Genomic DNA, 15,831 nt, shown 5'->3' with positions numbered 1-15,831 from the left:
CGTTGCCTTAGTTGGGGCAGGGAGGTTTTTATATGCTCCCACTCCTCTATACGCCAAATTTTGTAGTTCCTGTAGGGAGCCTAGCCAGGCTGCCTCTACACAAACCGCAGCGTTAGATTTACTCGCCGCAAACCACCAGTATACAGTGACCAGCATAGCTGCCCAGTAGTACACCCGAAAATCCGGGAGGGCCAATCCCCCCAGTTGTGTCGGTGCGCGGAGTGTGGTTTTTGCCAGTCTAGGTATGGAACCATTCCATATAAAAGCAGTAATGCATTTATCAATTTCTTGAAAGAAGCTCTGCGGTATCCAAATCGGACTGTTCCGGAAAAAATAATTAAACTTAGGTAGGATAACCATTTTGAGGATACTTATGCGGCCTAATAAGTTCAATGGAAGTCCGGACCAAGACTGGCATTTTTCCCTTAGAAGTTTAAGCAACGGGAGCAGGTTCAGTGTATAATATTGGGCAACATCCCTAGATATCTTGACCCCAAGGTACCTGAATTCGCTAACCCACTGTAGTGATGTGTGATTGTGAGGGCCTTGGGACTGCATATCCAGTGAGAAAAGGACCGATTTGTTCCAATTGATTCGGATGCCTGATAACGCACCAAATCCATCAAATAACACCAGGGCGGCAGACAACGAGGGTCCAGGGTCATTTAGATAGAGTAGCGCGTCATCCGCATAAAGGGATATTTTCTCTTCCAGACTGCCAACCCGAATTCCCTTAATTTCTTGTGACTCACGAATTAAGATTGCTAGTGGTTCCAGGGCCAAGGCAAACAAACTAGGGGATAGGGGGCATCCTTGACGGGTGCCCCTGTGTAAAGAAAAAGCGTCTGACACTCGGTCATTAGTGCGTACCCTAGCTTTGGGAGCTCTGTAAAGTAGTTGCAACCAGCGTATGAATCTGGGTCCAAACCCAAAGTGCTGTAACACCCCCCAAAGGTACAACCACTCTACAGAGTCAAACGCCTTTTCGGCGTCTAGGGAGGCAATCACCCGAGATCCTGCAGTATCATGACCGAACGAAAGGTTTAGGAAAAGGCGTCTAAGATTTATGTCGGTACCTTTGCCCGGCATAAACCCTGTTTGGTCGACATGGACCAGGGTGGAGATAACCGACGACAATCGATTAGCTAGAATTTTTGCTAGAATTTTTGCATCGACATTAAGTAAAGATATTGGCCTAAAGGATGCACATTCCTGCGGGTCCTTACCAGGTTTGGGTATTAGAACTATAATAGCTTCCTCCATAGATTCTGGGAGAGCACCTGTCTGATCCAGTCCAGAAAAGAGGGATTTCAATCTAGGGGCAAGCACTTCCATGTGTTGTGCATAGAATTCTGTGGGAAGGCCGTCTGCACCCGGAGTTTTCCCGCACTGCAAACTACCAATTGCAGTCTGGACCTCCTCCAGGGAAAAATCCCCCTCTAATAAACTTTTAAGTTCCTCTGAGAGGGACGGGAAAGGGATTGCATCTAAATACTCCTGTAGTTCCACTGGCGTAAACTGGGCTCTAGAGGTGTATACCTCCCTGAAAAACTTCAGGAATTCAGCATTTATTTCCTCAGGTGATGAGAGTAATTGTCCATCGGCGCGCCTGATACTAGCTATGTGGGTGGAGGCTGCCTGGTTCTTTGCTAGCCAAGCTAACAGACGTCCATTCTTATTTCCGTGCTCAAATATTTTTTGCTTTGTATATAGCATAGATTTTTTAGTCTGTTCTACATTATGCAGGGATAATTCACGTAGGGAGTTCTGCCATAGATAATAATTGTTATTATTAGGGGATTGAATATAGTCTGACTCACAACTAGCGGCCTTTTCCTCCAGTGTCTCCCTAGTCTTGGAGGCCTCTTTTTGCAAGAAAGAGATACAGGCAATATAATCCCCCCTCACTTTTGACTTAAAAGCATCCCATAACACATTAGCATTAGCAGAATCGCCGTTTTCAGTCCAGTAGTTACAAATATTTTCTATCATTGTCTCCTGGACTCTATCATCCTTGGCCCAGAATCCGGACAGACGCCACAATTTAAGCCCCGGAGATTTAAGCAGTGAGATTTTAAGGTGGACAGGGGCATGATCTGAGATACCTCGAGGCAAATGCTCCACTGCCCCTACCCAACGCAAGGCCCCGGGTGAAGCATATACAAGGTCTATACGTGAGAGTGCTCGATAGGAGGCCGAGTGGCACGTATATTCTCTTTTATTTGGGTGAAAGTGACGCCACACGTCTGTAAGAGCAAACGTGTCGGCCCATCCCCCCAAGGCCACTGCATTACGGGTCACCATGTGTAATCTGTCCAGATCCTGTGATGGAGCCATGTTAAAATCACCAAAAATGAAAACTTCAGGCACATTAAATCCCATTACCAAATGCATAATGTCGTTTAGCAATTGTGCATCAGCCGGAGGTGGAAGATATAGGCCTACCAGCACCAATCCTCTATCATAAAGTGAAGCATTAATAATCACATATCTGCCCCCCGGGTCAATCTTAATATCTAGGATCTGTAGAGGTAGGGACCTGCGGATCAAAATGCTCACACCCCTAGCATAATTTGAGTAGGTGGAATGATGATGAGCTCCCACCCATGCCTTCCGGAGTCCTAAGACACGTCTGCCTATCAAGTGGGTCTCCTGAAGTATAAAAATATGTGGACTGTACCTTTGTAAGTATTTAAACACCAGTGACCTCTTTGTGGCTGAGTTTAGACCCCGGACATTCCAGGAAACAATAGATATCTCAGCCATCACTTCCCACACTCAATTGTATAAGCAAGATCCGCACGTCCCCCCCCCCCACCACACCAGCCCCCCAGATAAAGATATTCTATCCACGTCATTGTTCCCCTTAGGCCTAAGGAGGCGTTATATGAATTGGTTAAATGCATAAGCATGTGCGAGCCAATAACTTTCCAGCTACAATCAAGCCACTCCTTTATAAAACTTGCAATTGCTGCAACTTCAAAAAACTGCAACGGCAGATAACTCCCCCCCCCTCCCCACATCCCCCCCCGGAACCGAGGATGCTCCACACCCTGAACCCCCAACATCTATACTTAAAAGAGGGCGAGCACTTGTAGCGTGAAGTGTTACCTAGCAAGGCAACAGAGTTGCTGGTTCATTATGCATAACTTATCTCCTGGGAGCCCCCAGGGGTACGTATCTTAGTTACAAAACGGTTTTAATAAAATAAGAATAAAAAGAGAAGAGAAAAAAAGGACTTGTATATAACCATTAACAGTGTAATTCAGACATATTAAGGCAAGCTAGTCCTGGATTCGCAGGGATACCTGTTGTCCATAGCATCAACACAGCTAAGAACTCCCCAAGTATGCCTCCTAACACAACCAACCTATGGATTGTCACATGCGTTATAACTGGAATCGGAGAAGTTCAGTTTCCCAGTTGCAGTATTTCAGCATAACCTAGGCAGTTGTGATTGGGGATAGTTCTCCCCTGATAGCCGATGTTTCCGCACCAGGGGGCTGAATGCCCCAAGCCAAGACAGCAGCGGTGTAAGGCCAAGCAGGTCTTCTATATAGTTTAACTCCCTCCAACATGGACGAGACTATTTGAGTGGTGAAGTCCACACAACACCTCAACGCCAGCTCCGGTGCATCACTCAACTTGCTCATTAGAATATACACAGACATTCGTCTTGGTAAATAAGACCTCCAGATCTGTAGCGACCATCAGTCTATGTGTACTGATTTGATGCATGCACCAGGATATGATTGCTTAACTACGTCTACACACATTAGGCGGTTGTCCTGAAAAAAGGGGGGGTTGTCTCCATTTCAGACCCCTATAGAACCTGTTGAGAGGTGTTGTAGCTTGCGTGTGTATATGACCGGCGGGCTTAGAATTCGTGCCTTGCCAAGCAAGGGCAGAGATCGTAGACATGCAACAGCCTCATAAGGTACGTCGGTCACTTTCCAACGCTCCAATTCTATAGTACAAGTTGTAGCTTCCAGACAGAGTTAATGAGTTGCAGCTGTCATCCGGCATTCATCTTGTAAGAGGGTGACCCCACTGCTTCCCCCACACAGCACATTGCACAGTAGAGTTCCAGCCCCGCAACTATTGTATATCAAATTCCGATCCCCATTCCATGTAAAAGACAGAGTGATTAGCCTGCTTCAATGACTCAAAAAGAGAAAAAATACCACAGGTATATCATAAGTTGTTTGAGCATAAAGCAGTGAGTTTGAACTTACACTTAACGTTGTGGAGGTAAAGAGTCCAACCATGCGGCAGCATCACGAGGCGCGGTAAAGAATTTCACTGTTTCCCCATCCTGCACCCTCAGCTTGGCAGGGAACAGGATACTATACTTTATATTTCTCGCCCGTAGCCCCACTTTGATTTGGTCAAAGGACCTACGTAGCTTCTGAGTTTCCAATGAGAAATCGGGGAAAAACATCAGGGTGGCATTCTGATATTTTAAATCACCGGCTCTGCGAGCTGCACGGAGTATTTCGTCCCGATCCCTGAAATTAAGAACCCGAAAGATCAAAGTGCGGGGGTTAGATCCTGGTGGTCCCGGAACTGGAGGGATCCTGTGGGCGCGCTCCACCGTAAAATATGGCGAGAACTGGGCCGTCGGCAGTATTTCTCTTAGGATCTCTTCTACAAAGATCGTGGGATTCTTTCCCTCCGCACCCTCCGGCATACCCACGAGTCGGAGGTTATTCCTCCTATTCCTGTTTTCTGCGTCGTCGACCTTAAATTCCAGCGCTCTGACCTTCGTTTGTAAGGTGCGGATCGAGGCTGTGTGCTCTGTGACCGTATCCTCCGTCAGCCCCACACGTTGCTCCGCTTCCGACACCCGAGCACGGAGTTTATCAAAGTCCTGCCGAATGAGGCTAACATCAAGTTGGACGGCCTCAATTTTGTTAGTCAGGGCAGTTTGACATGTTGCTATTGCAGCCATCACCTCTTGAAAGCCAAGTCTCTGCGCGTCTGCCTGCTCCTCCATGTCCGTTTGGGACGCCATGTTCTTTGCACGGCCAGGAGAGGCTTGCACGTGGGGAGTCCCCTGTGGGGCTGTTTTCTCCTCGTCCGGTGGAAAACGAAGCTTCTTCCCCCTGTGTCTTGTCTTGTATGGCATCCGGAGTTGTTCTGTCCACTTTATAGTGAGAAAAACCCGCCAGGAGAAAGGATTTAAAACGGATCTCCAGCAGAGCTCTAAAACCTGCTTCCTCTCAGGTCGCCATCTTGGCCACGCCCCGACACTCATATATTTAACTCAGGTGCTGTCCATTTCTTCTGATCATCCTTGAGATGGTTCTACACCTTCATTTGAGTCCAGCTGTGTTTGATTATACTGATTGGACTTGATTAGGAAAGCCACACACCTGTCTATATAAGACCTTACAGCTCACAGTGCATGTCAGAGCAAATGAGAATCAGGAGGTCAAAGGAACTGCCTGAAGAGCTCAGAGACAGAATTGTGGCAAGGCACAGATCTGGCCAAGGTTACAAAAACATTTCTGCTGCACTTAATGTTCCTAAGAGCACAGTGGCCTCCATAATCCTTAAATGGAAGAATTTTGGGTTAACCAGAACCCTTCCTAGAGCTGGCCGTCCGGCCAAACTGAGCTATCGGGGGAGAAAAGCCTTGGTGAGAGAGGTAAAGAAGAACCCAAAGATCACTGTGGCTGAGCTCCAGAGATGCAGTCGGGAGATGGAAGAAAGTTGTAGAAAGTCAACCATCACTGCAGCCCTCTACCAGTCGGGGCTTTATGGCAGAGTGGCCCAACGGAAGCCTCTACTCAGTGCAAGACACATGAAAGCCTGCATGGAGTTTGCTGAAAAACACCTGGACTCCAAGATGATGAGAAATAAGATTCTCTGGTCTGATGAGACCAAGATAGAACTTTTTACTAAGCGGTATGGGTGGAGAAAACCAGGCACTGCTCATCACCTGTCCAATACAGTCCCAACAGTTAAGCATGGTGGTGGCAGCATCATGCTGTGGGGGTGTTTTTCAGCTGCAGGACAACTGGAGGACGACTGGTTGCAATCGAGGGAAAGATAAATGCGGCCAAGTACAGGGATATCCTGGATGAAAACCTTCTCCAGAGTGCTCAGGACCTCAGACTGGGCCGAAGGTTTACCTTCCAACAAGACAATGACCCTAAGCACACAGCTAAAATAATGAAAGAGTGGCTTCACAACAACTACGTGACTGTTCTTGAATGGCCCAGCCAGAGCCCTGACTTAAACCCAATTGAGCATCTCTGGAGAGACCTTAAAATGGCTGTCCACCAACGTTTACCATCCAACCTGACAGAACTGGAGAGGATCTGCAAGGAGGAATGGCAGAGGATCCCCATATCCATGTGTGAAAAACTTGTTGCATCTTTCCCAAAAAGACTCATGGCTGTATTAAATCAAAATGGTGTTTCTACTAAATACTGAGCAAAGTGTCTGAATATTTAGGAACATGTGATATTTCAGTTTTTCTTTTTTAATAAATCTGCAAAAATGTCAACAATTCTGTTTTTCTGTCAATATGAGATGCTGTGTGTACATTAATGAGGAAAAAATGAACTTAAATGATTTTATCAAATGGCTGCAATATAACAAACAGTGAAAAATTTAAGGGGGTCTGAATACTTTCCGTCCCCACTGTATATATTCTGAGTGGGATCACCCAGATAAGCATGTTTTGCCTCCCAAAAAGTTTTCAATGCTTTATCCTATGGAGGAAAAATTTACAAAGATGTGGGGTATACCAGCAATTGACGCTGCTATATCCTCTGTGAATAAAAGTTTGACTTGTCCTGTTGACAACGCTCAAATGCTTAGGGATCCAACCGATAAAAAGTTGGAATTCCTGTTAAAAACATTTTTTCTTTGGCAGGTTCAGTAGCTCAACCTGCAGTGGCAACAATTGGAGTGTGTCAATCCTTGAAAGACCACTTGAAACAGGTGCTTAAGTTTTTCCCTGAACAGCAGGGCCAGGATTTAGCCGAGCTGCCAGCGGCTTTGTGTTTTGACGCAATCAGAGATTCTATCCTTCAGACCGCTCGCCTTACGCTTGGGTTGGTGCATATGCATAGAATCTTATGGTTGAAAAGTTGGTCAGCCGAAGCGCCATGCAAAAAGCTCCTGGCTGGGTTCCTTTCCGCGGTGAAAGACTGTTTGGGGATGATTTAGACAATTAATCTAAATATCTAAAAGATATCAAGTGGGAAAAGTACCCTTTTGACAGTTAGGAAAAGTAGTAAACGTCCCTTATTTAAACGGGCTCTTTCTCCAGTGCCAGGGACATCAGCCTCCAGGCAGTCACGACAACCTCCACTGTCAGGTTCAAGAGGTAAAACTCAGAGTCAACCCCAGGGACAAAAGAAGTCCTGGGGAGGAAACCTACAAGACAGAATGCTAAAGCTTCTTTATGAAGGGGCGCCCCCCGCTCGTTCGAGTGGGGGGAAGACTGCTACAGTTCTCAAGGGTCTGGCAGGAGGATTTTCAGGACAGATGGGTGGTCTCCACAATAACGCTAGGTTACAAACTAGAGTTCAGAGAATTACCGCCTCCTCGTTTAGACCGACTTTTAGACCGACTTTTGTCGCAAAAAGTGATCAGTGGTGGTCCCCATGGAAGGGAAGGATGTCAGACCCATTCTAGATCTCAAAGATCTAAACAGAGTCCTGAAAATTCGATCTTTTTGCATGGAATCAATTCGATCAGTAGTCTCCATCCTACAAGGAGGAGAACTTCTGGCATCAATCGACATCAAGGAGGCATACCTGCATGTACCTATTTTCCCCGCTCATCAGAAATAGCTACGATTCGAAGTGGAAAAACTTAATTTTAAGTTTGTAGCTCTACCTTTCGGTCTAGCTACTGTACCTCGGGTGTTTACAAATATCCTGGCCCATCCTCTGGCCAGATTAAGGGCCCAGGGTATAACGATTATAGCTTACCTAGACAACCTGCTCTTGATAGACCGTTCAGTAGCCCGCTTAGACCAAAGCTTGGTCACCACAGTCAACTACCTGGAATACCTAGGTTGGGTCCTCAACCTAGAGAAATCTTCTTTAAAGCCAGTAAGAAGACTAGAGTACTTGGGTCTGGTTATAGATACAACCCAAAAGAGGGTGTTTTTACCCCAGGCAAAGATCAACGCCATAAGCCGGTTCAGGTGGTCAGGGCGAAGAAGGGTCCTTCTATTCACCTTTGCATGAGGTTGTTGGGAAAGATGGTGGCTTCATTCAAAGCAGTCCCCTATGCTCAGTTTCATTCGAGACTGCTGCAAAACAGTATCCTGTCTGCCTGGAACAAGAAAGTCCTGGCGCTAGATTTTCCGATGCGCCAGAGCCTCAGTTGGTGGTTGATACCCGAGATCTGCGGAAGGGGAAATCCTTCTTACCAGTTACCTGGAAGGTGGTAACAACAGATCTTAGCCTTTCGGGTTGGGGAGCAGTCCTGGAAGAGACGACTGTCCAAGGGAAATGGTCCAGAACCGAAAGGACCTTACCCATCAACATTTTAGACATTCGTGCAGCGTACCTAGCCCTAAAGGCCTGGGCATTCAGGTGCGGGGTTGTCCTGTCAGGATCCATTCCGACAATGCCACAGCAATGGCTTATATCAATCACTAAGGGGGCACCAGAAGTCGTGCAGCCCAGGGAGAGGTAAACCAGATCCTAACCTGGGCAGAAAAGCATGTGCCGTGCATATCGGTAATCTTCATTCCAGGGGTAGAGAACTGGCAGGCGGACTACTTAAGTCGCCAGCAGTTGTTCCCGGGGGAATGGTCCTTTTACCCCAATATCTTCCTGGCTATATGCCAAAGATGGTGGATCCCGGACATAGATCTGTTTGCGTCCAGGTTCAACAAAAAAGTTGATAACTTTGTGTCAAGAACAAAGGATCCACTTGCATGCGGAACAGATGCGTTGGTGACCCTGTGATCGGTTCTCACTGATTTATGCATTCCCTCCTATTCTGCTGCTACCACGACCTCTTCACAGGATCAAGCAGGAAAGGAAGTCGGTGGTTCTTGTGGCCCCAGCGTGGCCCAGAAGATCTTGGTATGCAGAAATAGTAAAGATGGAGGTAGGGGTCCCATGGACCCTACCACCATGTCCTGACCTACTATCGCAGTGACTCGGTTGAATTGATGATAGGCAACTCCTATCCTCATATTGATTAGTGGTTCCAAATTAATAATAACTACTGCAGTAGGGAACAGACACAAAAGATACGTTCAGCATCTTTCCAAATTACTGTTCTGCTTTATTATGACGCAATTGAAGGTTTTTATGCACATGATTACGTAGGTATCACATTAATATTACAATTGTACATTTATGGTAACAAGGGGCGTTACATAGGCAGGCTAATTCTAATCAGGACTCGAAAGAATGTAAACATTTACTGAAAACATTATTAGTGCCGTGTGCACAGTGAGGGCAGTGTGCAATACATACAAAATACAATACAATTATATACAGAACTTACAAATTTCCATTACAGTCTCCCCTCTTTTGATCAATATTTTGATCACTAATCATACCTGCTATCACCTTTAACCTGGAACCTCCACACGCTTAGGTGGAGGTAGTCCTGGCCAAAGAGGCAAAAAACTCCATTGTGGAGAAAATAATAGCTGAGCAACTTTTTCATTACAAAATGACTTTTCATTGTGAAAAACAAATGATTGATAAGACATATTTATAGAGTACTGGCTGTACACTCCTGTGGCCAGAATGGCCTTCTAGCTTAATTGTTGGCATGCTGACTTATCAGCATATGTAAACACAGACAATTCTACATATAATGGAAGACATACAAAAGACAAATATGACTTCAACATGGCTAAACATGACTTCAACTACTTTTCAAATATATATATCCCTTACAATTAAAGTAATTGAATCAAAAAGTACCCTAGACTGTGATCACAAGAGGGAAACAAATCAAACACAGAGATTTCTTTAATTTAGTCATTTTTGCAGTGTCTGGTGTGGATCCAGGTGACTTTTCCTTCAAGTTTTGCAAAAACTGTACATGAAATAGATGCAGTATTGAGTCTCCAAACTTTTCCTTATATATAAATGTCTCTTAACAATCCAAAAGTCACCTGGCTTTAGTTTTAGATCCTTCCAAACTTTTAGGATCTGGAATTGGGGAGAAAACACATAAATGAGTTTGTCAAAAAACCTTAAAAGATCAGCAACATTCTCCGTGAGATCCGAATGGAGGACTTCAGCTGCTGAGACAAAATATTAGCAAGTGAGTAACACACTCCCAAACCAAATCCCATAGGGAGAGAGTCCAACATCCCCCTTAGGGGCTTCATAAAATATAAGAAAACATTCAGGCAAAAGTTTTCTAGTTTCTTACTCTACTTTGTCCGCTACATTGTAGACAGTGGGGGTGTAAAAATAAAACCGCAAAACTTCTAGTAAGGACTCTCCTATAAAAAATGATTTCCTCTGTTACTCTCTGTACTTTCTGGCACTCTGTACTTACAAACTACTTCTGATAACACTTTTTACTGTGGCCTTTGCAGTAGCATTTGCCACTGGACATCCAAAAAACATGTCCATACAGACAAAATGCATACTCGTAAGATCCTGACTTGGGCATCTGGATATATCTTTTATGTAATCTCTGGGAGGGATGTTCAGCTTTTGGTAACACCTTTGGTAACAGGTAAAACAAGAAGTGGTATGTTATAAAAACAACTGTGGAGAACCCTGGCTCTATCCCACGCTCATTTACTAAGGCAGCCATAACTGCTTGTGACTGATGACACGGTCCATGTGTCAAGCTGAAGGGAAAAGAGTGGCTGGCAGACATAAATGATCACTTTTTCCAAAGTCCTGTTTCATAAGAAGTTGCCCCCTGTGGACCACTTGTTCTTCTCGTTCTGGGGTCCTTAAAGTTGAATTATTAATCCCAGCTATACTGGGCCAGAACTAGGGTGGAATCTGTGAGTTGCACAGACCCATCAAGTGTCCGGGGCTGTAAATGCAGCATCCTTAGTCACCTGGTCTGCTTCCATGTGTGAAAGTTAATATGGCTACCTCAGCAAGAAGCTGGAAGGCTGAAAACAGCCAATCAAATTAACTTGGCATGCTTGGTTGGTTTACCTGCCGAAGTAAAAACAAACTTCTGGCCCTTCAAATGGAACCAAAAGCTCTCTATATCTCGACTATCTATATAAATATACACTCTTTTTATAGCTCACAGGCTTTGCTAAAACATGGAGCTCTGCTTCTTGAGCTGGGCAAAAAGGATCCAATGACTTTGAATACAGAGTATCTTTCTGGGTGATAAACTGCATACTCAAATCTACAAAAAATGTAATATCTGGGTCTTCAGGGAGTGTGTCCCGCACTGGGCTCACAGCAGCTGATTCCTACACCATCAATTTAACACATGTGGTTTTTCCTTTCTTTTGAATAAATGTCCACATTTTTCATTGTTAGATTTGTACATAAATAAACTCATATTTTAAACCTTTCATTAGACAAACATTTAGTTAGCTGTATATTTGCTGCACAGAATGTCGGACCATTAAAAATTAAATGTTTGACCAAAACAATATCTAACTTTGTCTAATAGCACCTTTGCATAAAAGCTACAGCTCTGATATATCGGGATGAACCCTTCATTACTGGGTCCAGCTTGCATAAATATATTACAATGGCTTGTTTTCTATCATGCTATTTGTGTAAGAACTCCAGTTTCATGTTTCAAAAGACAACTTTTTCCTGGCAATATTATAATAAATGATAACAATACCCTGCGGTCATGGAGAGATGCCCATAAATCCAAAATATTCTTCTGCTTATACCACTGCACTTACAAGGAAAAGGGGCACATCATTTCACAATCCACACATTCTGCTTTGGATTTCAAAAATAAAAATAAATAAAAACAAAAAGACCAATAATCTGTATGATGGACCAGAAAGCATCAAAAACTATAACACAACTGGCTGCAGGTGGCATCTATCCTAACAGGGTGTGTGGACTTGATGTGATGGGACTGTTATATTTAAATTTTATTTATTATTACTCTTACATCATGGACCGCACATCAAGTTGTTATCAAAAACCTTACAATATCATTTTTGTAGAAGAACTTCTTATGTATCCCATCCATCTTGGCTTTGTTAAATATTATGGCAGCTTTATTCCAAATAACAACCTCATCTTAATCTTTTTTTTCTCTCAATAAGGGCTTATTGAATAAATGTAAAATTACAAAATTGTTATCTTAATCTAAACTAATCTCATTCATTACAAATTTCCCCATTAACCTGGATTTCATTTCCAACCAAAGGTTGTCTAAACCAGTTTCAATATATCTATATAATTGTTAAACTCATATTAGAAATTAATACTCATTATTACTTAATTTTACTTAATTTCCCTTTTTTAAATGCACTGTTTCCACTATCAAAGGATATTCAATTTGTGTAATACACGGTTAAATGTAACCTTCATTTTACCATGTTTGGAAAACAGATTCAAAATAATTGTGATCACATTGTTTACCATTATGCCGCGTACACACGGTCGGACTTTACGGCGGACTTTGCCCGGCGGATTTTTCGACGTACTTTCCGACGGACTTTGTGAATGAACGGACTTGCCTACACACAATCCACCAAAGTCCGTCGAATTCGTACGTGATGACGTACGACCGGACTAAAACAAGGAAGTTCATAGCCAGTAGCCAATAGCTGCCCTAGCGTGCCTTTTTGTCCGTCGAACTAGCATACAGACGAGCGGACTTTTCGACCGGACTCGATTTCAACGGATAAATTTTAAACAAGTTTAAAATCTAAGTCCGTCCAACTTTTGAGAAAACAAAGTCCGCTGGAGCCCACACACATCGAATTGTCCGACGAAATCCAGTCCGCCGGGCAAAGTCCGCCGTAAAGTCCGCTCGTGTGTACGCGGCATAAGATTCGTTAACCCGGCACATTTTGTTATAAATGTTTTGTCTAAAAAACAGAAATTGGCATGGTGTCTTTCCAGCTTATCACTGACCACATTCTTTCAGGAGAGCACAAAGGAGGGGGTCACATCTGCGTACATGACACACACAAGCAATAGAACTAAAGGTCCCAGCATTCGCACACACACCAATATCTCTCTAAAATCGCTTACATTTTTCCCATTTGTAAACAACACATGCATATCATTCTCTCACTTTCTTTTAACTCTTTAATATTTCCCTGCCTAAATTTTGCTTTCCTTATTTTGTTTAAATAACTTTTATATCTAGCTTCTATGATTCTATGATTCTATGATCAGATGGGGAGCCACAGTGCTCATCCCATCTTCCCTCTCTGACAACATATAAAGTATTCTGTTTTAACTCTCATTTCTCTGTTTCTGACTTTTACTAGAAGTGCCTGACCCCAAATTCATCCCACAACTTAACATGAAAATGTCCCTTTCTGTCTAGTGTTAATGTCACCCTTGATCCATCCTGCTCACATAGATAACTTGTTTCTCTAGCTGTTTACTCTGCATTATTCTTAGTCCCTGTGGACCTTGGTAACCCAATTACCTATTGTGGATCTCTGTCCACTTTAACCATTAATATAGGGGCTCAGTATAGGCGGAACCACACCTTCGGTTCATATATAGCGCTTCTCTTGCGCTGGGCATTTTTGAGGGTCTCTTACCCTTCATTCCCTTACTTAATTTAATGCCCATAATGACTGGCCAGTCTTCTCTCTTCTCTACTTGTGCCTATACCCTCTTGCCTCTAAACTACTTTATCTAGCAGATGTACTACATATACCTGTGAACAGTACTATTCTTCCCTTTCTTATTTATAACACTCCGATGGACAATAGACAGGGACAACATAACATATAACCACCAATCAATACAGTTCGATTAAGGGGAGTAAAATAGGTACCCTTTGTCCCGAAAATGCCTTACCGATCAAGGAAGTCTGATAACTCAAATGTAAGCAAAAGGCTTACCTCAGCCGGCTGATTATCAGAAATTCCCGGATCGTCTCAAGCTCCTCGTTTCGGATACTCAGGGTCACCTGGAATCCCCTCCTAAGGCAAAGCTCGCCATGCATGACTCGGTTGAATTGATGATAGGCAACTCCTATCCTCATATTGATTAGTGGTTCCAAATTAATAATAACTACTGCAGTAGGGAACAGACACAAAAGATACGTTCAGCATCTTTCCAAATTACTGTTCTGCTTTATTATGACGCAATTGAAGGTTTTTATGCACATGATTACGTAGGTATCACATTAATATTACAATTGTACATTTATGGTAACAAGGGGCGTTACATAGGCAGGCTAATTCTAATCAGGACTCGAAAGAATGTAAACATTTACTGAAAACATTATTAGTGCCGTGTGCACAGTGAGGGCAGTGTGCAATACATACAAAATACAATACAATTATATACAGAACTTACAAATTTCCATTACAGTCGGGACCAGCGTTCCATCCTACTTTACCAATGCTAAATTTAACGGTTTGGCTATTGAAACCCACATTCTGAAGAATCATGGGCTTTCAGGCTTGGTGATATCTACTTTGATTAATGCAAGGAAGACAGCTTTCAGAGTCATTTATTATAGAGTCTGGAAGGCATATGTTTCCTGGTGTGAATCCAGGGGTTGGCATCCCAGAAAGTATGTCATAGGTAGAATTATTGTCTTTCTGCAAATGGGGTTAGAGATGAAACTGGCCTTGAGTACTATCAAGGGCTAAGGGCTCCGTGTCCCGTGATGTACGATAAAGAAAATAGGATTTTTTATAACAGCTTACCTGTAAAATCCTTTTCTTGGAGTACATCACGGGACACAGAGGTCCCTCCCCTCTTCTAATACACGTATATTGCTTTGCTACAAAACTGAGGTACTCCCAGTAAGGGGAGGGTTATATAGGGAGCTAAACTTCCTGTCTAGTGTGTGCCAGTGTCCATCACCTAAAGGTGCCTATATAACCCATACAATAATTACCGTGGCTCTGTGTCCCGTGATGTACTCCAAGAAAAGAATTTTACAGGCAAGCTGTTATAAAAATCCTATTTTCATTGCCTACTTTTTTGTATGGCCATTCTCCAGTTCTTTCAGCAATGCATACTTTCTTTCTAGGCATTCATCTTCATTTAAATCCATGCCTGTTCTCCTTTCTGACATCATTCTCTTCCACGTACATCCATGCTCATTGTCCTCTATGGTCATTCTCCTCCACTTTCACGCATGCCTGCTCTTCCATATAGTTTTTCTTCTCCACTTCATGTATGCCTACTCTCCTCCCCTCTGCTATTATTTTCCTTCACTTCCATCCATGCTCAAAATTGCACATGATCATTCTCCTCTGTTTCCTACAATCTATAACCATTCTCCTCCTATTTGTCATCATTCTCCTCTTCCTCTATCCATACTTACGCTCCTTCCCTCTGTCATCATTTTCTCAACTGTCATGCAGATCCAGTTTCAGCTATATTCCTCTGTTTGCTTTCTTTCCCTCTAGCTATGCCTGCTCTTCTCCCCTCTGTCATTATTCTTCTTCTCCTCCTCCATCCATACCTGTAATTATTCCTTCTATTATCATTCTCTTCCATTGCTATCCTGGAAGGATCAATTATATCATAAAACATGAACAAAATTAAACTATATTTTTCACATTCAACACTAGAAACTAACAAAATGACTAGACACTAAATGTGCACCCAATCCCAAAATGACCGTTCAACAGGAAAACATTTGCTAAAGCCATTAAGTCATAATGGCTAAAATTGCTAGTTTCTGCTTCTAAAATCTGACATCATAGCTGCTGGTCCATGG

The 15,831-nt window shown here is 43.3% G+C and overlaps 1 protein-coding gene across 2 annotated transcripts in view; it reads left to right on the top strand.

Annotated features, from left to right (window-relative positions):
• Nucleotides 1–15,831, top strand: part of CRACR2A (calcium release activated channel regulator 2A) — a 208,565-nt gene that overhangs the window by 94,844 nt on the left and 97,890 nt on the right. The gene's annotated exons all lie outside the window — the stretch shown is intronic.

This window comes from Aquarana catesbeiana, linkage group LG03 (assembly GCF_042186555.1).
Source record: "Aquarana catesbeiana isolate 2022-GZ linkage group LG03, ASM4218655v1, whole genome shotgun sequence".
Lineage (NCBI taxonomy): Eukaryota > Metazoa > Chordata > Amphibia > Anura > Ranidae > Aquarana > Aquarana catesbeiana.
This window is presented reverse-complemented; position numbering and strand designations above follow the sequence as displayed.